Source organism: Mirounga leonina, unplaced genomic scaffold (assembly GCF_011800145.1).
Source record: "Mirounga leonina isolate KUSES-001 unplaced genomic scaffold, KU_Mleo_1.0 Mir_174, whole genome shotgun sequence".
In the NCBI taxonomy this organism is placed as follows: Eukaryota; Metazoa; Chordata; class Mammalia; order Carnivora; family Phocidae; genus Mirounga; species Mirounga leonina.
The window spans coordinates 2,015,005-2,039,904 of NW_023270451.1; the positions used below are offsets into that span (position 1 = coordinate 2,015,005).

A 24,900-nucleotide genomic window follows, 5' to 3' on the forward strand; every position below is an offset into this window, starting at 1 on the left:
CCCGGAAACCATGGCAACCTCCGCCGGCGGGCGCCGCACGCCGCGGCGGGGAAGGTTGCGCTGTTGAAGACGCTGGAGGGCGGCGGCGGGCTGGCGGGGGACGGCGCTCCGCGCGCGCCGGGCACGGGCCCAGCTCATCACCGCCCCAGGTGGCCCCCGGGCGCGTCTCGCCGTCCACCTGTCCGCGCCCCGGAGCGGGCAGGCCGCTCGGCCGAATTCCACAAGCCGTTCAGCGCGGCTGCTGCCCCGCGATCTGCCCCGAAACTTCAGCCTCCACCTCGGTAGCGGCATTTTCTCTTCCTCTGGGAATCGAGTTGCGTTGATAAGTGTTGGCAGTGTCTTTTGTTTAAAGTCCTCTGTGCTACTGGTTCTGTTTTGGACAAAGAAATAATACCCCATCCTTGTGACACCTTTCTCTTTCGCTGCTTATCCAGCCTTTCTCCATACATCCTGTTTATTATGTTCTGCTTTACTGGTGCTAATGCATTGTCCACTCAATGCACTTACTACTATTTATTAAGACAAATGCACCATTTATTATGAGGCCCTTCAAACAGGATAAGTGCATCAATTTGAATAAAATGTCAGAGTCAAGACAGATGGTCCTAAAGCAAAAGATGCTTTGCCTGATGAGGCTCTTAGTATTTATTTCAAAACTCCTTACACTTGGAGTGATTTGAATTATATCTCCAAAACAGGTTACTTAATATAAAGAGAAATAGAACTAGAAACGTGTACTTTTAAAGTTGAAGTCTTTGACTTTAAAATGAGGCTTATTCTGCAAATATTTACAATTTTGAATTAGAAAATTGCTTACCAATTAAATGGTTTTTTTAAAACACGTACTTCATTTTCTACAGTGACCATCATATAGTAAATAAAATATTTAAAGAGCAAACTCAGTTATTCTGATTTATCATTCCACTCACAAAAAAGACTACATACATGACTCAGGAAATTCAAAGCCTAGAAATCGAGATATAACATTTATAAAAATTCATCTTCATATTAATCCTTTGTTTATAATCCAGCCTGTAATTGCTCCATGAGTGAACGTATTTCTCGATTTCTGTTTCTTATCAACCTCATAATAGTATGTTGTTTTTAAATATAGTAAAGTACTTCTAATTGTGCTGGGCATTGTAAGCAGTAAGCTTTTATAAAAATACCATGGTCCTCATAGAGGACAATATTAGTCCAACTCTTTTTTTTTTTTAAAGATTTTATTTATTTATTTGTGAGAGAGAGAATGAGAGACAGCACATGAGAGTGGGGAGGGTCAGAGGGAGAAGCAGACTCCCCACCGAGCAGGGAGCCCGAGGCAGGACTCGATCCCGGGACTCCAGGATCATGACCCCAGCCAAAGGCAGTCGCCCAACCAACTGAGCCACCCAGGCGCCCCAATATTAGTCCAACTCTTAATCATGTAAGTATTGTATAAACCATATAAGCATTATTATCTTTATAGATCCAGTAATTAAGATGAATTTTCATCATCTGCCTTCATTTATGATGATGTTTTTATTAAGATTAGCATTGCTCACATGTGGCAGAAAATGCAAAATACAGTAGCTTAAGCAAGATAGAAACTTATTTCTCTGTAACGTAAAGGTAAGCAATTCAGGGCTGGTATATGGTGGTTCCATGACCTTCAGGTACCCAGGCTCCTTCCAGCTCATTGCTCTGTAATTCTCAGTTTGTGGTGCAAAATTGCTGCCCTGCTAGTCATCTCATTCATATTTAAGCCAAGAGAAAAGTGGGAAAGAAAAGGGATTCCACCCCCCCACCCCCTTCCCCACATCTCCCATCCAAATACACACATACACACACACACACACACCTCTCAGAACCCTTCCAGGAAGTTAAATACACCAATTCCTCTTATACCCTCTTGGCCAGATGGCCACATCCATGATGTGGTGGATTGCATTTTCCAAAGGTGACTCCAAAAATATGTCCTGCCCCTGTGTTCTTCCACAGTGTGGCCTTGCCACCCCCCCCCATCAAGAGTTGAAATCTTAGGGGTGCCTGGGTGGCTCAGTCGTTGGGCGTCTGCCTTCGGCTCAGGTCATGATCCCAGGGTCCTGGGATCGAGCCCCACATCAGGCTCCCTGCTACATGGGGAGCCTGTTTCTCCCTCTCCCACTCCCTCTGCTTGTGCTCCCTCTCTCACTGTCTCTTTCACTGTCAAATAAAATCTTAAAAAAAAAAAAAAAGTTGAAATCTTAATTCCCCTCCTTTTGAATCTGGATGGGTTTGTGACTGCTTTGAAAGAAATCATGCCAGGATGACAGAAGTAGCCAGCTCTGAGATGCCCTGCCCAAAATCCTGACCCACAGAATCTGTGAGCATAATAAAAATGTTGTTTTAAGTCTCAAAGTTTTGGGATAATTTGTAACACAGCAATAGGACTGAAACACGTAGTCATAAGGAAGGCTTGGGAATGTAAACTTTATTTTGAACAGTCATGTGCCAAGCAAACATTTGGAAATTGAGAACCAGTTCTGGGGACAATAACCAGTGTCCGCCAAATGGTTAACACTCTTTCCCCCAGGAATGACAGGGAAAAAAAGCGCTGCTTTTCCAAACATTTACAAGAACCATACTTCAAAGTAGCATATTTTGTGTTTCAAAGTAGTTTGTTGTTGTTTTGTTTTTGTAGATTTTCTACGTGAGGCATGATGCATGGCTCGGTCATCAGTGGCAATGTCCGGGTCATGTGGCTGTCATTTCTTTAGGGGTATAGAAGTGAGTCAGGCATGAAATGCATAATTGGATTAGATGACCTATATGGTCTCTCCCATCCTGGGATATTCTACAACAGTTTAATATTAAGACATGTGGGATTTAAAACATCTTTGCAAGTAGCTCTCTGATAACAATTTTTATTTGCATCAATTCTTAAATCAGTAACCATGACCTGAAAAATTAAAGCTTGATCCTGGTAGTCCTATTATGTTAATATTGTTCTCGGAACCAACGTTCACTTCTAAACTCCTATTCTGGCTTTTATTCCCTACCCCATAACTATTTGGGCAATATGTTGTGACTTCCTTTGCTTTCATTTTCAGAATATTTCCTTCCAAACCTTGGAGTGCAGTGACAGTGGCCTATGGGGACTACTTATCTTTGGATTCTTTAAAAGAACACTGAAATTGATTTTTTGGTTGTTGATTTACAAAGCAATTTTCACTAGTGTCTCAGAGAAGCAGAAGCAATTGCAAAAGAACTCCAACAAGAGTTCAGCATTGGAATGAAATAAGAATGCTACCCAATTTGTGTTCACACATGAAAAATTAAATAGATATCGGACAGAGGCATCAGTTGGTTTTATAAGCAGCTGCCAACACAGGATGACAGCATGGACAAGCCATAGTTTAGGCAAGCTTTATGATGGGTAATCATAACTGTGACCCATCAATCAGACAGCGTTTCTTGCCAATAGTTAATATGTATTCTGATCACATCTCTTTGGTGAAAGAAATATATACCCACTCGAGACCAAAAGACGAATGGAAAGGACCCGGGGGTGGGTTGTGCTGACACAGAGCCCACTGTGGCCATCTCTCTCCATTTTATATACCTTTAGCAGTTCAGCACCTACTATGGTTTTGGTGTCTCTGGTTCACATCCTGAAGAGAGGAAATCCAGTTAGTTTGGTCTTGACCATCCAGTGGATGGGCTGGCCTTGCGTGAGAGGTTTTCTCCTGATTCAGTCGGTGTGGCCAGTGGCGTGCAGGGTAAAGGGTTGGGTAGCATAAATAAATACATGTTTATTAGTGCAAGACCTACCTCTTCAGCAAACAGGAAAGTCCCAAACACAGGCACCGTCGGTGGTACAGTCACCTTCACGACTTACGAAAGATGGCCACCTCTTGGCCGGAAATCTCGGAAACGTTTGGACTAAGACTAAATAAAATGACTCCTGTCTAGATGCAGCTTTGTACCTCCAGCTTTTCAGATTCAGTAGGTCAGAAGTGGGGCCTGGGAATTTGCATTTCTGTCAGACTCCCAGGTGATGCTTCTCCTGCGGGTCTGGGGACCACCCTTGGGGATCCGTTCCACTCGATTCCCCAGCGGGGAGCTTATACTCACGCTGAGCAGACAACTGCTTGAAGTAACTTTTCTGCTTATCATAAAAGTATAAGTTTTTCTCTGGCTAAATGAAGAGTAAATGCAACTTCATAATTCTGTTCTCCTTTAAGGAGTCATGTACGCTAAAGAGGTTCTCAAAAGCAACAGAGAATATATCCTTAAATGCTACATTTCATAAGTAGAATATGGGTTTCCTCTTAAGGACGAGGTCGGGCTCACAAGTTTATCTCTGCTTCCTGAAGTTCCACTGAAACCATGGCTAAAGGCCTGGGGAAGATACAACAAAATTATAAACTCATAAGGACAAAAGAACAAGAGACCTATAATAAAAATTAAAAATGATAATGAGAAATTTTAAATTATTTAGCCTTTTTTTTTAAAAAAAAGAAGGAAATTCTGACATATGCTACAATGTGGATGAACCTTGAGGACATGATGCTAAGTGAAATAAGCCAGTCAGAAAAGACAAACACTGTATGAATCCACTTAAATGAAGCACTTAGAGCAGAGTCATAGAAACAGAAAGTAGAATGGTGGCTTTCGGGAGCTGAGGGGTGGGGGAAATGGGGAGTTGTTTAATGGGTGAAGAGTTTCAGTTTTGCAAGATGAAAAACTTCTGAGGTTGGTTGGGCAAGAATGTGAGTATACTTAACACGACTGAACTGCAGACTAAAAAATGGTTAAGATAGTAAACTTTGTTATATGTAATTTATGACAATTAAAATTTTTTTTAATTGTTTAATTTTTAGAAAAGGAACAGGAAGGGGGCACTTGGGTGGCTCAGTTAAGCGTCTGCCTTTGGCTCAGGTCATGATCTCCGGGTCCTGGGATCGAGCCCCATGTCGGGCTCCCTGCTGAGCAGGGAGTCTGCTTGTCCCTCTCCCTCGCCCCTCCCCCTGCTCATGTTCACTCGCTCTCTCAAATAAATAAAACTTAAAAAAAGAAAAAGGAACAGGAAAAGAGACAAGAGCAGATGAGAGTTGTCTACTAAAATTTTGGAACTAAGCAAACTGGAGAATACTGGAAACTAAGCTTGGGTGAGGGCTCAGTGAGAGGAAGCCTGTGAGAAGCAAGATCACGTTTGTACCACAGAGTGCAAAAGCACAGAATCTGGAGATGCCGGGTGCCTCTGAAAAGCAATAAGGAGCAAGGACTAATGCAATGTTTGTAGGAGGAGCTGATAACACTGTCCACCCCCTGGCCCTCCTCTGCCCTACATAGGCAAGCAACTGTGCTCCTTCATTCCCAGCAGGAGGTGGAGGGGCTGACTTGAGACTTGCACAGCCGATTGTGGGGATAAGATGCGGCAGTGAGGAGATGGGGATTGATTCTAATTTGGTGAACTACTCTTCAGTGACCTCTTTTCCCCACCGGACTCGCCAAATTCTGAGAACCAAATGTACACCCTTCCAGGCAGGGAAATCAAGGATTCCTCTTGAGGGAGCTGACCAGCTCAGGAGTCAAGACTTACAGATGCTGACATTTGAGGGCCCAGCTCTCTTTCTTTCCACCCCATTTTGAAGTTCACCAGTCAATACCTACCACCACACACCTCATAAACATGAATTCAGGTAGGAATCATCAGATTTCCAAGAAAAACTTTTAGTATGAGAGACTGGGACCAAAATAAATGAACTAAAAAAATAAACTCAGAGAAGTAAAGACTGCAGTGAACAGAAGAAAAATTCTGAAAGCACTTTAATATCGTCAGATATATAATAATAACACAGTAGTAATTGTTAACATTTATTTATCAGCTACTATTCTAAGCACTTCATATCTATTAACTCGCTGAATGTTCACAAGAACCCTATGACGTGCATATTATTACATTGCACATGAATAAATGGAGACACAGAGAGATGAAGTAATTTGTCCAAGATCACACAGCTTGCAAATGGTATTGGGATGGGACCCCAGGCAGTCTGGTTCTGTATCCAATATCCTGTAACTGAAAGGAGTAAGAACTCGTAGAAATTAAAATTATGATAGTAAAAATGTAATCCATAAAATGGGTCAAGTTAAAGGTGAGGAAACTTAGAAAATAGAACAAAAGAGAAAAATCTAGAAAATGAAAGAGAAAAATAAGAAAATTAGAGAACTGACTCAGAAAGCTCAATATCCAATAATAGGAGTTCAAGAAAGAAAATAAGGATAAATGGAGACAATTGTTAAAGAAATCATACAGGAATTTTCCCCAGAATTGAAGGATAAGAATCTCTAGACAGGAGGGGCCCATGGACGGCCCCACAGAACAATAAATAAAAACACCCTCACCAGGCTAATGATACTGAAATTTCATACTTCAGAACAGTTATAGATAAACGGAAGAGTGTAAAAGCTCAGATAATCATCAGACTCCTTAGTAGCAGCACTGGAAGCTAGAAGACAATGGAACAATATCTTGAAAATGCTGAGGGAAAGTTATTTCCAACCCAGAATTCTGTATCCAGCAAATTAAAGGTAGAATAAGGATATTTTCAGACATGTCAGATTTTAGAGAATACAGACTCCTGTTACCCTTTGTCAAGAATTGGAATAAGTTTGGGAATCACCTGAGGAATAGGAATATGGAGGATCCAGCAAGGGATGGAAACTAACATCAGCCCCCCCCCCCCCCCCCATCAACCAGCCTACTTGCTCCTGGATTCACATACTCTACCTTCTGCCTGATAACTCAGATGGCTATGCTCTGTCTACCTGTGCTCCATCCTGTTCCCTCTGACCGATGCAAGGAAATAAGCTTTTGCAATGGCCACCTCTCTTCTGAGTCATCAATATTTCCCTTTCCACTGAACCTCTCAGTGGCAAACAGACTCTAGGGGACCCCTGACTCTTGCCCCCATCATTCAAGCCCTGTAGAATCCTCTTCCCTGAGTGTGAGTTGCCGTTGTTGCTTCCTTCTAGCCGATAACATCTGGCAAGAGTGAGGGGATTTTGCTGATGAATTAAGGTCCCCAAGCAGTTGATTTTGAGTCAGTCAAGAAGTTTGTCCAAGGCTTCATGTAATCAGCTGAAGCTCCCGTAAAGAGGGACTGGGGCTTCCCTGGTGGGCGGGGAGTTTCCATGCTGGCTTGAGGAAGTAAGCAGCCATGTGAAATGCTTTCTTCACTTCACCACTTTTTCTTGGTTCTCCTACCTCCCTGAAACACATCTCATTCTTTTTTACTGGATATGCTTTATCCTCCCTTCTGCCTCTAAATGTTGATGTATCCCGGATACCTCCTTTCTTCACGCTCACTCCCTGGGTGACCTCATCAAGTCCACTGGCTTTAAATACCATTTATATGTGCATGATTCTCAAATGTACGCTTCCAGCCCTAACCTCTCTCTGAACTCCATAATTCTATGTACAACTGCGTTGAGTTGTTTAAAAGGTAACTCCGGCTCAGCATGTCTAACGCTGACATCTTTATTACTAGTTCTGCTCTATCCACAGCACCAAGAACAATGCCTGGAACATAGTGGGCACTCAGTATTTATTGAGTAAAAAGAAGGAGGGGAAAAATAAAGAAGTTGTGGGGGAGGGCAACGCATGCAGAAAAAAGACTAAGGGGATTCTTAGGATCGACGTGAACAAGGACCTGGGGCAGGAGCTGTTAACAGGTCTGGAGATGATCCAGGTCCAAATGAAGCAGGAAAGCAAAGACATGCAGAGGGAAATCACCAAGGCAAAAGAAAGGCACTGGTCAATTATCTGCTGTGTTTGATTATATTGAGAAAAACAACACCTCTGGCAGAGAGTTTGGGAAATGAATAAATAATAGTTTCAGAGAAAACCAGACAGTTAAAGGAAACTAAGCAGCTAAAACCACTCCAGGCAAAACAGAAGATTGAATACGCAAGAAAATAAAATCAAAGAAGACTAGAAGGTTCAGCCATGAGCAGGATTTATGGAGTCATAACAATGAAAACAATGAGAACTGATACAACCATAAAGTGTGGTCTGACCAAATGGGGCAGAAAAAGAGAAAGAGAACAATGTGTGTCTGTGTGTCTCTGTTGTGGGAGCATAGAATAAGAGCACTAAATCCTGACATTCCATAACAGGAAGTCCACAGAAATGTCTAAATTGGAGAGTCCAGAAACAGTAACATATATATAAAATTTAGAAATATGTCACTAAATAGCAAAAGAAATAGCTTAAATAATTGAAAGTCATTCCTTGTGGGAAATGGGAATGATATACACATATTTGTTAAAGACTATGATTTTCTATAGCAGGTATTAAGTTAAAGGAATCCCCATGTTTCATGCAACTCTTTATTTCTGGGTTCGGGAGACCATGTGGCTAAGATTTTCTAGTCCCCGTTTAGTAGCCTGTCTAGTGGGAAATCCCAAGCCTGCATCTTCAAGTTCTATGAATTTTAGAAATTGGTTGTGCTTAAGACAGGTGACCACTTTTTACAAAAAGGACCCTAAAGGTATTTATTTGCTAAATATCCTGTTTATTGTCCCACTTAGTTGAGTATTTGTGAAACTTTCTTTTGTTTTATAATAATCTTGTTCTACTTTAGTTATTTTCTTTTTTTGTTCCTTATTGTCTCTCTCCAAGTTGGTTACTCCATTGTCACTTGTGAAGTTCAAGAACTAAGATTCCCAGGTGTAGAATTCTCTTGCTAATCAGCATCCCTATGGGATAGAATGTTTCATTTTTGCTTTCAGTCCTCTTAGAGCTAGTGTGTACTTTATTTGAAGAACAGTTGACCCTTTATCCTGCTTCAGGGTCATAGTATCTTGTTTGTTAAACTGTATGGCCTTGTAAATTCTGTTTGGTCTTCTTGCCAACGGAAACAAATTACACATGTATCAAAGCAGAAGGGGATACTTCGGGTGTTTAAACTACATTTTATTTACCATTTCAAAGGTAGATCTTCTATATTCCCAACTCTTTTACAGCACAAGGTCTAGAATTTGTAAAAATCACATGTAAGCCAGGCCTAGGTAGCAAACATAGAGATAGGTATCATTCTTGGTAGACTCGGGATCATGTAGATCCTTTTGTGCATGGATGTTTTTATTCACTCACGACCAGTCCTTGGTGGTATCCTTCTACAGATGACTCAAAAATGAATTATATTTTTAGTTCAGTCATTTTTCTTAACCACTTCCAATTTAATCACCAAACTTACCAGAAGCAAAAATTAAGCTCTTCTCCCTCAGAATTGTTCTTCCCCCCTCTGTTCTCTGAATCTGCAAATGGCATCATAACACCTTCTAGTCACTGACTTAGACTCAGAGCTGCTGTTGACCTTTGCCTCTCACATTCCCAAGTGGGTTCATTGTCAAATCCTGTTGATTCTATTTCCGTGGTGACTTGCTGACATTTGTCCTCTCCCTGCCATTCCTAATGTCACTGTCTGTCTTAGTCTGCTGAGGCCACCATCACAAACTACCACAGACTGGGTGACTTGAACAATAGCAGTTTGTTTTCTCACAGTTCTGAAGGCTGGAAGACAGATCAGGATGGTCAGGTTCTGGTGAGGACTCTCTTCCTGATTTCTGGATAGCCCCCTTCTCACTGAGTCTCACATAGCCTTCCCTCAGTCCGTGCACTTGGAAAGAGTGATTGCTCTCCTTTTTCTTATAAAACCACCAATCCGATGGGATTAGGACCCCACCCTTATGACTTCATTTAACCTTAGTAACCTCCCTAAAACCCTATCTCCAAATGCAGTCACAATGGGGGTTAGGGCTTCAACATACAAATTTTAGGGTGAGGCATTTCCGTCCCTAGCACTGTACCAGGCTGGATCTTCATCACTTCTTACTGGACTGTTGTCTTCCAATTCACCTTCTTGTCTCCAATCTTTCCCACTTCTAGTTACACATTATTCTGAGAAATCTTTTCTAGCTACATTTCTGTTTATGTTACTTTCTGCCAAAAACAAAAACAAAAAAGAAAAAAAAAGCCCACCTCCAATGACTTATGTTTCCTAGAGAATAAAGGCAAACCTCATTATCTTGAAATTCAGGGACTCTGATAATCTGACTCCAACCTAATTTCCCAGTCCTAACTCAGAGTCCCCATCATACCATTAATACCACAACCAAACAAAACACTGCCTTTCTCTTAACATGTCTTTCAATTTCCTGCCTCCAAACCTTCGCTTATTATGTTTGCCCCACTTGGAAACACTCATCTTCCCCAGGTCAAAAATCCTACCTGTGGGTCAAAGGCTGCTACCTTCTCATGAACAGTTCTTTGATTCCCCTGGCCAGCAGTAGTCACTCCCTGTTTTGTGTATCATTTTGTACTTATATTAACTTCTAATTTTATTTGTGGGATTTTGTGGTCTGCCTCTGGAAAGTCATCTGCTGGCAAAAATGGGTAATGGCTTGGCTTGCAGAGTACAGCAGAGTCCTTGAATCTGACACCTGTGGATATTCAGTGACTACTTGTTGATATGAACCATGAACCTATTAATGGGAATTATAATATTTCATAGTCAAATTGACATAAGATAGCATTTAGATTAGTGATTTTCAAGCTATGTTAACTGGAGCCATATTCTATTCCATACCTCGGGCTTTGACAAAATATTTTATTTGAAGAAAGGGTTTTGTTGCCAAATACTTTAAACCATTGATCTATTTAACTCCTCCTTTCTGTAAATGAGAAAAACGAGGACAGATGGAGATAAAAAATGACATTCCCAAGGTTTCCCAACTATTTAGTAGCAGAAACAGAATCAGCAAGATATATATAAACTGTATCAATCGGAAAGACTTATTTGTAGAGCCGCTTAGCGACCTCATCTTTTAAGACATTACCCTGCTGATGGGAAAATTAAGATAACATCTGAAATGAATCATAGTAACTCAGTGAGGGCACCTAAGGTTAAATCTTGTTAAATCATTTCTTCCAGGCACTGTTTGGTACTTCAAGACTATGAAAGATTTTGTTTTCTCAGGAAATGCGTTGTTCACCGCGGATCTAATAGAATAAGCTGGTTGTCTGAAAAGGCTGGACACAAGCTACAAATCATATAAGCTCCACGAAATGTAAGTATTGAACAAAGATTTGAGCATATAGTATTCCCCATGATATCTCAGGGACTAGATCGAAGTCGATCACGTGGTCATTAGAATACCAAATAACGTCTGCTGCTCGTGAGGCTGGCACGTCTGATGTTAATGTTATAATGTCATCTCTAGCATTGCTTAGTACTTGGTTTTTTTTCCATTGAAATTTCTTTTAAGCCAGGCCCTTCAATCCACAAGGTTTCTGAAAATTGAGGAAGGATTAAAGGAACATGGAAAGCTACCAAAAGTATTGTTTCTACTGCAGTGTGACTTTACAATAGTAGTTCATGCTTTAAGAGCAGCTCAGCCTGACAAGCCTTATCTATGTATTTAAATAGAAGCTGCCACTTAAAGAACTAAGAGCTCTGTGAAGCATGCCTTTTTTGGCGTGCAATAATCCAGGGAGGATGGGAAGCTATTGGCAAGAGACTTCATCATCAATAAGAATAATAACATGTTCAGGATGCTGCTTCCTGAGCCAATTTATGTGTTTAGATTTGATTTCCTATTTTTGAAGCATATCCCAATGAATCAAAAATATTAATGCTGAGAGTCGCACTAAGCAAAATGAATAAGAAGTAGCCTTGAAAGATATTTGAAATGCAACCGTTTTCCAGGATTAAAAAATATGGAAAGTTACCTGCTTGACGTAGATTAAGGAACGTTTCCTTTAGTCGCTGGGGGTGGCTCTCTCAGAGGGAATTCATCCACGAAGTCCACATTATTTGTAACACCTCTTCTGTGCTACAGACACCGGGCGAGGAGTTAGAGTTACATAAAGGGACAATTAGGATAGAAGTAAAACGTTCCTGTCTTTATATTCCGGTTGGGGGCGGGGGGGGGGGGGGGGACTGACGTTAAACAAATAGATAGAAAACAAGATTGAACAATTATGCAGAAATATAGGAGGGTCTGAGAGAGTATAGACGAGGAGACCTAGCTAATTGGGAGGTGAGCATCCTCTGTTGACTGCTGGGTATGTACATTGGGTATAGACACGCCATCTTTTGCTACTGAATAGAGCCAGAGAATGTTAGCCGCTGGGCTGCCACAGCAAGAACAGCTCATAACATGATGCAGATCCCTGGCTCAGAGCCAAAGCCCCAGAGACAGCAGTTGGCAAAAGGGAGCCATCTTCCCTAGGACCACCTCCCTGAAAACCCGCCTTCTGGCAGTGAGCAGGGCTCCTGTGTGGTCCTCCTCAGCCAGCTCGACTATGTAACTGCAGGAGGCTCTGATTCTCCTGGGAAGTGGGACAGGCAGGTTAGTGCTAGTCAGGAAGAAAATACTTGACAGTCTATTTTTTTTTCTTCTCTTCTTCTTTTTCTTCTTCTTCTTCTTCTTTTTTTTTTTAACTTTTCAGCTGCCAATGCTTTAGTCACAAAACCTCATAAATATTTTTAATTTAAAACGCTTTTTCTGGCTGATATAAAAAGAGAGGAAACTTGAAACCTGCACAATCGTAATATTTATCGAGAGACGATCTTTTCTTCTTTCATTATCATTTATATCTTGATGAGTTTCTGTTCATTTTTATGGTTCAGATTTTTTCATTGTTAATATAACAGAAACCTGAATTTAAATATCCCCAACTTGTCATACATTTTTGTTGTTGTTGTACATTTTTATTTCTACTCATTTAGAGAGGATTTTCTTCCTAAGGCTTGGAGGCACTATTTCATGTCAAATAATTCCTTGAAAATCCAACCTATTTCTGGGTCTTGTGTTCAGTGTTCTCTGTCACACATCTCGTAATTGCTCTACCCTCTTTCTACTTCTTATTTTGTATTTAAGTGATATTTCTGTGAACAGAAGAATCCCATTAACCTTCTGTTTTCCACTTAGGACTTTCAGAGCACTTTGCTCTTTGGCTTTTTGTAAAAAATTATTTCTGGTTAACCATCTTTCTACCAACAGAGACCCCAAACATCTAGAATGTCATTGTTTTCATCAGCCATCAATTTTCTATAGAGTGCTAACCCCATTTTATCCATTACTGTCCTTGATTCAAGACCAGTCTCACTGGGTTGGTTAGTCTCTCTTACTTCTAAATTTGAGTTCATTGACATCCCTCATGGCCCCCAGCCCCCATTCTCTCCATTTCAGTCTGGAAGCGATTTCTCTTTCTTTTAGTTCCTAGTTAGTTATCTAATCCTTTCCAGTTTTGGAAAGTTGAACACATCCCTTTAAAATATGCATTTATCATGTCATGGCCTACCCTAATGAATGTTCCTACTCTTTTTTGGAAGTTGTAAGAGGGAGAGTGCAGTGCTCACAGGCAGCATAAACTATAGTCAAAGCAGATAAAAGGAGCCCCAAATGCTGCATTCCTATGTTCAAATCCCAAACTCTCTCTAACTAGGTTTGGGTCACTTTGCCTTTTTGGGTCTCAGTTTTTTCTATAAAATGAAGGAATTGATACTAGATAATCTCTAAGGTTCTCTTTAAGTCTAGAGTTCTAGGATTTCATGGATGTCTCAAAAGAAACATTTAACATGCTATACAATGCACATACATGTTAAAATCTTAAACTCTATAGGAAAGCAACTCTGTTGAATATTCTTTCTATTTAATATCTCTTCCAAGTATTGTCTTGCACCTTTCACCTTTTAAAGAATCACTCTTAAAATTCTAATGAAGATATTTCTTCTTTTCTCATTCTTTTTGTATGTTTTCCTCTTCTCTGTCTCAATCACTCTATAGTTGTTTACACTGAATCTAGACCTACGTATTTGTCACCAAAATGAAAACAGAATCCAACTGTTCTTGTCATCCTCATAGTGATATATGGCCTTAAATCTGCATCACAATTTTAAAAATGATATTTTAAATAATAAGACATGAGATTATTTGAAAAACAAGAAAGCCTAAAGAAAAAACTAGAATTTCCCATATTCCCAATATCCAGAGCCAGCAGCTGGTATTTTTTAAAAGAAATTTGGGATCATACTTTATATATTATTTTCTCTTGATCCTTTGATACACAAAACAGATTGCCTGTACCGTTTCTAATTCTGTCCTCTTTATTTATATAGCTTCACTTTTCCCTAAACAGTAGATTTCCATCTCTAATAACCCTCTACTTTCACTGATTATGCACAGAAATTTTTGCTTATTAATGTTTCATTAGCATTTTACCATGCAGTGTATTTTCAGTTTCTATTGTTATGCATATCGCAGAGGGATGCATGAATATTCTTGCCTTATTTCAAGCTTTATCCATAATGTATTGGAATTCTAATCACATTTTCCTAGCATTTTTATATATTTCACACAGTTAGAAGGCAACCCATATGCTGGCTCTATTTTTAAAAGATTTATGCCTCATTGTATTGACGACTGTCTCCTGAGACAAAGGCACTATTCAGACCCTTTTTGGTCACTCTGTTATTGATTTGAACATACTGGAAAGTCAAGTCTGTCATCTTCTTTTGTAGCATAATTTTAGGCTGGAGCTGTTATTCCGGTCACTTGCTACTACCAGCCTTTGCAGTGAGATTATGAAAAAATTTTCATCTGCATCCAAAAATGTTGAGTACCTTCAATTACTGCTATCCTTTTACTAGCTTCCCTAAATGAGATAGTCCAAAGCACGGGTGTCATGGATTTTATTATTTCCCTTTTCTCCAGAATCAGACCAAATATGTCTGCCAAAGGCTGATTTTAACAGTAGGGGAATTATTTGCAAATGCAGTGGTAAGCCAATCTGTTCCAGGAACTCTCTTTTCCCTCCTGAACTTTATTATGCTTTCCAGCTCTCAGACATTTGCTTGTGCCACTTAAAATCCAGTCTTCCATTGGGAAAATACACTGTGCAAGCCCAGAGCATTAGACAGAGTCCTGTTTTGCCCCCCGAAGACTTGTGTAATCATGAGAGGTTTTCCTTTCGGAGCTGGACCACGTGGATGGTCATCATCTAGAGGTCTCACTGTCACTCACAAGGTATTACAGACTTCTCTTTCTCTGGGGAAAACAAACAGCATGCAGTGAACTCTAGTACCCTCTTTTCCTCTTTTCTTTTCTTTCTTTTTTTTTTAAAAGATTTTATTTATTTATTTGATACGAGAGAGTAAGAGAGCACAAGCAGGGGCAATAGTAGAGGGAGAGGGAGAAGCAGACTCCCCACCAAGCAGGGAGCCCAATGCGGGGCTCGATCCCAGGGCCCTGGGATCATGACTTGAGCCGAAGGCAGACGCTCAACCATCTGAGCCACCCAGGCGCCCCATCCTCTTTTCTTTTTACTGACACAAATTTATGTGCTTACTTATTTACTTTCTCACTTAGCTAGCTAGCTATGCAGTTGTCTATCAAACCTTGGACCATTTTCTCCTTTATCTGATTACGTAGGTTAGGATGTCTCCTGATGAAACTTGCCGGAGTCAACACCCTCCTTCACCTTTCATAAACTTGCTTGCTCATGTCTTCTTCAATTTCAGTGATTTCTTCCTCTCCTTGATTAACTGCCACTCTGCTGGCTGCCTCCTTGGTGTCACACATAGATGCCCCGCCCCAGCCTGCATGCCTTCTACTTGCCGTTCTATATCATGATCTGATGTCGCTCCCCAATCTCACATACGCTAGCTTTGGCATTTTACTCACCTGCTCTTCTCATTCCAGGCATGAAGCACTGCTACTCTCTTACCACACATCCTTGCTTGTTTGGGAGCAAATTATTAGCTTTTATACAACACCGTTCAAAAAAATTCAACTTCCCTTTGTTTTATTGAAGTATAGTTGACAATACTAATGTATTGCTACATTAGTTACAGGGGTACAACATAGTGATTGGACAGCTCAGCGTTACGCTATGCTCACCACAAGTGTTCAGCTTTACTTTTTATGATATTCGTACGTCTTTATTTTTGCTTTCTTCCTTTAATGTTTGTTCATTGTTGAGTCCAAGAAGATGAAAGCTGAATGGAAAAGGAATCAAGGATTATAAAAGAAATAATCCACATTGAGGTTGAGTAACATCCACCGTATATCAGAAGCAGCAATTAGGGACCTTTCAGCAGAAAGTTTAGAGGCCCACTCATCCTGTATTAGATGTAACATAAAGCCACAGAAAGAGAGGTTCATAGGGAGGCATTTATATGTAGCAAGAGCTTGTGTAAGGGGCGCCTGGCTGGCTCAGTCGGAAGAGCATGGACCCTGCCACACTGGGTGTAGAGATCACTAAAAAACAAAGATTAAAAAAAAAAAAAGGAAGAAAGAAAGAATTTGTGTCTTTTGTGAAGGCCCAAACCATAGAATTGACAAGATAAACAACTGATCTTCGAGGAGATTAAATCTTTTGTTGAGATGGGTAGTGACTGAAACTTTGGGTATTTTATGGGGCCTTACTAGTCTCCAATAGCTATTCCCCTCCCCAAATATTAACATTGAATTAGCAGAGTTTCCTTTAGCCTCTAGGCTTCCAGATCTTCCAACAAAGACCGTCACAAGAATTTTAGATGGAAGGATCAACTCTCAGAGATTGGAGGCAGTTTTAGAGAGAAAAAAAAAAAGAGGATAAAAAAATATTGAAAAAAGGTCTTTCTGTGTACATACATATATTGACATTAGTTGGATACATTATTGTGATTTCAGAGATCAGTGCCATAAAGAGTACTCACATTCTTCCACAACATCTTGTTCCGCCATCGTAAATAGAACATTGGGCTTATATAGACCATGATCTGACCAGAGTGGCACTTTACAAGTTTTTAAATTATGAAATTTTTTTTATCCATACAGAAACCATGACATTCTATGCTCCAGATATGTTGATTTGGCAACTCCCCAACTCATCAGCCTCTCTGTTTTGTGTTTTATGTAGTTGTTCTTTGAACAATTTTTGGCTGTGCTATGCAAGAATATTTTACAAGCAGCATTTTTTTCTGACTACTCTTTATCCCTTCTTTCTCTTTTTCTGCCTTCCTTCATCTTCCTTTCTTTATTAGTCAGCTATTGTTGTGTAACAAATTACCTTCAAGCTCAGCAGCTTAAAACAACAAACATTTATTACTTCATAATTTCTCTAGGTTAGGAATTCAAGAAAAGATTAGAGGGGTGGTTCTGGCTCTGGATTGAAGTCAAGCTGTTATCTAGGGGCTATAATCATCTGAAGGCTGGGCTGGCGCTGGAGAATCTGCTTCCAAGATGGTACACTCAAAGGACTATTGACGGTTAGTCTTACTTCCTCTCCATAGGGTTGCTTGAGTTGCAACACAATACGGCAGTGGCCTTCCCCCAGAGCAAGTGTCCAAGGGAGAGAGCAAGGAGGAAGTCACATTTCCTTTTATGACCTAGTCTTGGAAATGATACACCATCTCTTCCACCATATTCTGTTAGTTAGTAAATCCAGTCTACACTCAAGAGGAGAGGAATCTAGCTCCACCTCTTGAATGGAGAATTATCAAAGAAATTGTGGGCATATTTTAAAATCACCACACTTACCTCCATCTTCCTCTCTTTTTAGAATTCTTGTTTGATAAAAGAGAACTGTAGGACACCCATGTTGCTTTCTTCTTCAAGGAATCAAAATAATATGCCCAGGGGAAATAGAGTAGCAGAGGACTGGGAACCAGAAAGCCAAATTTATTCTCAATTCTGTAGTTAAGGGACTTTGTGATTGTGGGTGAGCCACTGAACCTTACTTGCCTCAGTTTTATGCATTGTCTAGAAACTTGACACTCTTTAAACATTCTATTTTACTTCATTCATTTATTTTTCAGGAAAGTAATACCTAACATTTGTTCTTTCAGAGACCCAAAGATTAAATTCCTAGTTCTTTGGGTCTCTATCACTATATGATTGGTTGGCTACATATTTGTGCTCCAGCCTTTACCTCCCATTGGTAATATATGGGTTTAAAGTCAACACCAACCCATATCAGGGTCCCAATAGGAAAGAGATGGCATGTCCAAAGGAGAAAATTAGGAAAGTTTAATAAAGAGATTGTTACAATGGTGGGGGCAGGATTTAGGGAGACCAACAAGGCACAGTGAATTATGTTGGGACTAGCAATGCCAGGGAATTGTTATGACCCCAAGGCTAAAAGGGGAAAAGGATGAGAGCTATCACCAAAACTCAGAAACAGAGAGGACCCTCACAACAAAGTTGTGATCATTGGTCTGGAGAAGTAGCCTATTTGCAGTGACCCCATAAGGAGAGAGCTGAGGGATCAAATACCCCTACCTCATTTTCCTCCTTCCCTCTGATCTCTGATGGCCCATTCATTGGCCAAACCCAACCTTAGCTGGCTAGAGAGTAGATCTAATAAATGGAAAACAGGCAGCACAAAATGAGGTTAAATTACACTTTGAACAAGAAGATAGGAATAATTAAAACATTATTGCTAAAATCAGACCTACACAGAAGGGACCCAACAGATTTTGAGTGCCCAGATAGAATTTGAGTAATCTGTGTATCACCTTAGCAGGGGCAAGACTGGATTGTGATTATATCTAAGAAAGATTACATTTAGATAATTATATTGTACCATGTCTGGAGAACAAATGTGTACATAAAAGTAGGGGAGCCTATAACAGGGATATTGAGAGAGATAGAGTATGACAGCTCCTCTAGCAGTGGCTGGAGGGATGATGTCCTGACCCACGAACACCAGTATCTTCTGTGAGGCAGATGATGACTTGGAGGTGACCCTGGGCATCAAGATCATCCAGCTCACCCCTCCTTTGCTGTGATCCATTCTCTTTGAGTCATCTTGGGCTGGTAATCTGACTCCCACTTTGATCTGTCTATCATGAAAGAATGTGCTGATCAGAGAATACAAATACCCAAATGGTTCATATTTATTTTTCTTACCCAAAGTCAGTAAATTGGCCTTCTGGTGGTTATGCCTTTGTAAGCTTGGCTAGGGGGTGTCCATCCCCAAGAGACGGATGTAGGCATGGAAGCAGATCACGCTTCTGTACCTACAATGTCCAAGGGCCAGTCCCTGAATTGAGGAAACACCTTGCATTGGAACGAAGGCACCCTGTGAGGGCCTGACCCGTGCATTTACCTATGTTGGCATTGATCACAGTTTATTATAATTTAGAATTGTTTGTTTCATCGTTTGTCTCCATTGTTAGGCTCTAGGCAATGTGATCGACAGGTAGATTTATTCTCACTGCAGAAAACAAGATTAATAACTACTTGTTGAATGAATGAATGAATGAACGAATGAATTAATTAACTTATCAAGAACAAATTTATAGGGGGCCTGGGTGGCTCAGTCGTTAAGCGTCTGCCTTCAGCTCAGGTCATGATCCCAGAGTCCTGGGATGGAGTCCCGCATCGGGCTCCCTGCTCTGCGGGGAGCCTGCTTCTCCCTCTCCCACTCCCCCTGCTTGTGTTCCCTCTCTCACTGTGTCTCTCTCTGTCAACTAAATAAATAAAATCTTAAAAAAAAAAAGAATGAATTTATATATATATGGATCTTCCCCAAAGTCACCTGACCTCACTCTGAAAATTTTCTTTAAACTGCAGCACCTTACATCAAGATCCTGCTGGAAAGCTCATCTGGAGCTCTGGCTTTCCCTCCGTGCTTGCTTTCCTCATGGAGCATCCTTCTCTTTTTCATGATTCCTCATTTGGAACAGAATCCTAATCCCTTTCTAACTCTGACAATATTTTTTACTTGTGCATTAACCTTTGTCATTCAGTTTCACTATAACGCTTTCACCCCAACCTGCTTTCAGCATATTTTTTTTCTTTCCTTCCTTTTTTTTTTTGGTAAGTGTGCATTCAGAGTTCCCGTGTTTATTAGTTTTTCCTTTTTGCTCCCATTTGTCTTTCCATTTCTATTCCTTTCCCCTTGCTATCACCACCACAAGTTGTCTTTCCCAGATTCCTGCCCCTTGCTTTGTTCCATTTACTCCTCCATCCATATCAAGTGAGGCACGATTTTCCTCTTTTTGTCAAACAGTCTGTAAGTTCCTGATTATGGCCGTGGCCAAGTGCTCCTTCGCCTAACCGCTCTTTTTTGGTCTGAGAAATTAGGTCTCACATGCCATTTTCCAAAAGCTCTATGGAGATGGGGGGATGGGCAAAATGGGTGAAGGGAGAGGGAGGTACGGGCCTCCGATGACGAAATGAGTAAGTCGCACGGACGAAAGGTACGGCACAGGGAATATAGTCAATGATATGGTAACAGGGTCGTATGGTGACAGAGGGAGCTACGCTGGTGGTGAGCACAGCAGGACAGCATAGTGTAACAGAGCGCAGAGACTTGTTGAAGCATTCTGTGCTACACCTAAAATTACGTAACCTTGTCTATCAACTATACTTCAGTAAAAAAAGAGAAAAGTTCTATACGGCAAAATTTCAAAGATACATAAAAGTAGGGAGAACACTGGAAAGAAGCCCTGTCACCCAGCTTCAACAATTATTAACATTTGCCTGTTTTGTTTCTAGATGGGACCTTCTAAGATGATATATTACTGAGCTCCATCTCTAGCGTGAACGTATAAAACAGATCATATTTGAGAGCCCTCTGGAGCCAGAGGAGGCCCGGTGGAATAGGCTGCTCACTGCCCTGCTCCCTTCACACACTCTGAGCAAACCTACGGAGTTCTCACCGTACTGTTCTGATACCATTTATATTCTTCTCTCTCTCCTCTTCTAGACTGAGCTTTTTAGGGCTGGGAGTTGTAACCTCTCCCTTACATCCCTGGCACACATGGTGCCCAACACTTAATGGCTCGTAACAAAAAGTTCCGGAATGCGTGCATGAAAAAATATATTGCAATGACTTATCTATTTCAAGTAAAAAAATCAGGTATCCTGGTTAATTCTTTGCAGTGGTCCGCTCTCCCTTCTAATTCCAGCTTTTTTCCTCTGAGGCAATGTAACTTTTCACTCAGTTGATTTAGGCTACATGTTTTGATATCAATATCTGCATTGTATCTATCAGCCATTTTGTTTCTAAATCATGTGAACACCAACATTTATGTACACGTATGTGCTGGTCACTGTACAAAGTTCTTGGTAAATGTTATTTCTGTTAATCCTAAATCACAAAAGCCCATGAACTAGAAACTATTATCATCCTTATTTTCCAGATGAGGAAGCCTTGGTCCAGAGAGAAACATAACGTGACAAGGTCATACCACCCTTGAGGGGAGGAGTCAATATTTAAATCTAGATCTATTTGATGTCAGAACTCGAGCATCTAACTGCTGGTGCTATTTGTGTCCAGTCAACACTCTAAATCTTTCTCTCTAGATATTGTGTCCAAAATAAATAAGAAATCGCTAGACTCCTGAGGCTTAAGTCTTCCTCTTTTCCACCCTCTCACCCTTGGCAACAGAATCACTGCAAAAATGTCTCTTGAAGTCTTCCCCAGTGACTTTATAATCTGAGTTCCCACACAACCTCCTCATGCAGACACTTGTTGACCACTTTTCATCTCATCCTGATGACAAATAGTCCTCTGGATGGCTTCACAAGCGACTTGCCTTTCCTTCAGGGACCAGACATCTTTCTTCCCCTATGGAAATGCAGGTCCACACTAACAGGAGACTTCTCTCGCCTTTTGTCTGAATTCTACTTCTACCTTTTTCTTATATCAATACTTCAGTCAACCTGGTCTTCAGATCTCCCCGTCTTGGGCTTGCTTGCTATTGTGATTGTGTCTCTGATCACTGGAGGGAGCATATGTTTTCCTCTGCTCAGTATCACTTTGGGGCATCACCCTTCACTCCCATGCCTCTTGATCCATGCGTGCTGTTGGCACTGGCCTTCCTCCTGGCTCTAGGGGTGGGTGCATGAGCCAGGCCTGGCCAATCGTAATTCTGAATGACTCCACCCAAAGTAATTGCACCAGGATGAACACATGACTGATGGTGTCAAATCTTCAAGAGGTCTTGTGCTATTAACCTAGAGTCATTCTCTCCCGAGATTGTAGATACTAGGGATGACGGAGGCCCGAAACTGCTGGTGGCCATCTCTGTCCTGAGTAGAAAGAACTGGCTTAAGAATGGCGTCTTCACAGAGAACGTGGTATCAAAAAACAAGAGACATATTCCGGACCCCATAGTTGGAAGCCTGAATCAAACCAGGCCTACAGCCACCTCCACCCCTGAACATGACAACCGTGAGCAGGAACACTCTGCAGAGTAGATCTCTATACCATTATTAGCATAAAGGGAACAACCAGCCTTCATCAGTTGTAGATACTCTGTTTGACTGGGTGTTGAGCAAGGAGGCAGATATAAGAACAGGAAGTTGCAAACCGTGCCCTGAGCTGGCCTGAGGGCTTCTATAAAAGTTCCTTGGGGGACACCATGGAAACCGGAGAGCAGGGCTAAGAATAGCTCTGTATTTGTTTTCTATACTGGGCTTCAAAATAAGGTTTCTGAAGAAAGGCTCTGTTGCTAACAAAAGCAAAAACAAAAGTCCTTTGAAAATTGACGTGACGTTTATGTCAGTTCTCCTAGAAACCCAAGTTCTTCTACTCTCTAGATCCTGCCTTGCACCCTACTTTGCCTGAACCTATACCCCTGTCTACATACTCATTGAATTGCATTTCATACTTTTTTCCTCCTCCCTCTCAGGTGATAAATCAGGCATTTATCTCTCCTTTCTCCTGAGTGTCTGCCAATTCGGATGTTCAACACAATTCAAACTCAGCAAATATTTATTGAGTGCAAGGTAGTGCTATGTGCTTGGTTTTGCAACATTCATGAATTCTTTCGACTCACCGAGAGATGGGTAGCTATTTACATTTGTGTCTAATGAATGAGGTGAAGTGATCATCTCAAAGGTCACAAGGCAAATTGTTGGTAGAGCTAGAAATACTACCGCTCTCCTAGTCAGGTGTAGAAGGAGCCTGAAGATTAGGACCAGGCAGGCTTGGGTTTGAATCCTGGTTTGTTACATATTTATTTTTGGAGCTTGAACAAGTTATTCAACCTCCCTGAGCTCAGTTCTCTACCCGTAAAATGTAATATCCTCTACCTTGCAATGACGTATGTGGATTATATGAAATAATGTGTTAAACACATTAGCATAAATTTGGCTCAGGAACTGTTAGTTTCCTTCCACTCCATCAGGAAATACCTGTGTTCCTCCATCCAGGATGATTTGCACATAAAAGAGGCCTCTGTTATATAACTCCCTTTCAATCCCATTTTTCCACTGAGATGCTCATACATGTAGGACATATTGTGCTCTAAGTTATAATATTGAGTCATTTTATTATTGATAATACCCCTGTGGGCCAGGAGAGAGCAAAGGCTTATTACTGTGGACTCTCAACACTAAGATTCCTAGTAGAAAGGAATCAATACCAAATGGGAGACTTTCAACAAGTGGCAACTTCTCTCCAGCTGTCAGAGCCCAGCCATCATTTACTGAATCAGCAACCACATATTCAGGCCTAATGGCCACTAGGCACCGTTTGAGGGGCTGGGGCTACAATGGGAACAGGATAGACTAAGTCTGTGGAAATGCCGGAGGTGGATGTGGATGGCTGGATGGCCTGTCTGCTCTGCCCGCCTGCCCTTTATGGCCCTTATGTTTGCTGCCATAGCTTGGGGTAGGGACAGCAAATTATGTTTTTGTACCTCCGAGCTAAGAATGAGTTTTACATTTTTAAAGAGATCCCATATAACCTGCAAAGCCTAAAATATTTACCATCTGGCCCTTTAAAGAAAGTATTTGCTGACCCCAGGTTTAGAGTGACCTATAATTCTTTCAAGACCAGAGTAAAAAGTTTCATGGTGTACATATTAGAGTCTTTTTTATTAGTAATTTGTTATTTATGTAAAGCATTATTATTATTTATTATGATTGTTAAACAGTATTAAACGATGAAAAGTGATGGGTAGTGAGAGGATAGATTTTTATACCAATTTTGCAAGATAGTAATTCACTTTTGTTAAGTCACATGACTGTAACTTTGTTTTCCTAGACTATCACTCCCACATAAAATGAGGACCTTCCCCATGTAGCTTTTCTGGGGGTTTTCAATATTTTTTTTTCCTTGTACCCAAAACAGAGGATTAGAAGATAAGCTGAGGAAGGGTCATCATTCCCCTGTGACAATGGGGATGGCAGGAGAAAAGTTACTCTGTTGTCACTCCAGCCCTGTGACAATTTAAAAAACCTCTTAACCTTTCCATCTAAATAAGCCCTGCATTTCTTCTCTGTCACATTTATTTAAAATGAAACCGCCTTCCTTTGACTTGTCTAAGTGCTTCTTAGCACTTTCTCTTTCATGCACACATACATTCCCTTTGCTTCCTGCTTGCCCTGGCTTCTCCTACTTGGGCAAAGTAAGGGTCACGCTTAGCCTTTGTCTGTTGACTTTCACCCCTAGGGGTAATTCAGAGCCTTGGAGTGGCACCCTCTTCCTATAAACTGCCCCCAGGTAACAAGACTGTTGGTGCCCACCCTGGGCTTGCGATAGGCTCTCCTGGAGTCACCCTAGCACAGGAGAGTCCATGGAAACCAAGGTCACCGTGCACATGATGTGAAGGCTCCCAGCTCGAGCCACAAGGGTCCTGGGTTGGGTGTCCACAGACTCATTCCAGCTCTTCTTCCTCTGATTTGTTGTTGGATCCGGGCCAGCTACTTAGCTTTTGAATGCCTAACTTCTCACATCTGTAACATTAAGATAATGCCAACTTTCATTTCAGCTTCTGGGAATAGAATTAAACTGTATGTGGACACTGATGTTCCCATAGTAACAGTCACAAAAGGGATCTAGCCTGCCACCAGAGGCGATACATTATTTATGATAAGTACTTGTAAAAACTCCTCACTGTCACTGTAATAAAAGATTGTTAC

General features: G+C 41.0%; 1 pseudogene; it reads left to right on the forward strand.

Moving 5' to 3' along the window:
• The first annotated feature begins 237 nt into the window (after positions 1-237).
• Positions 238-24,900, forward strand: part of LOC118020626 — a 38,151-nt pseudogene continuing 13,488 nt past the window's right edge.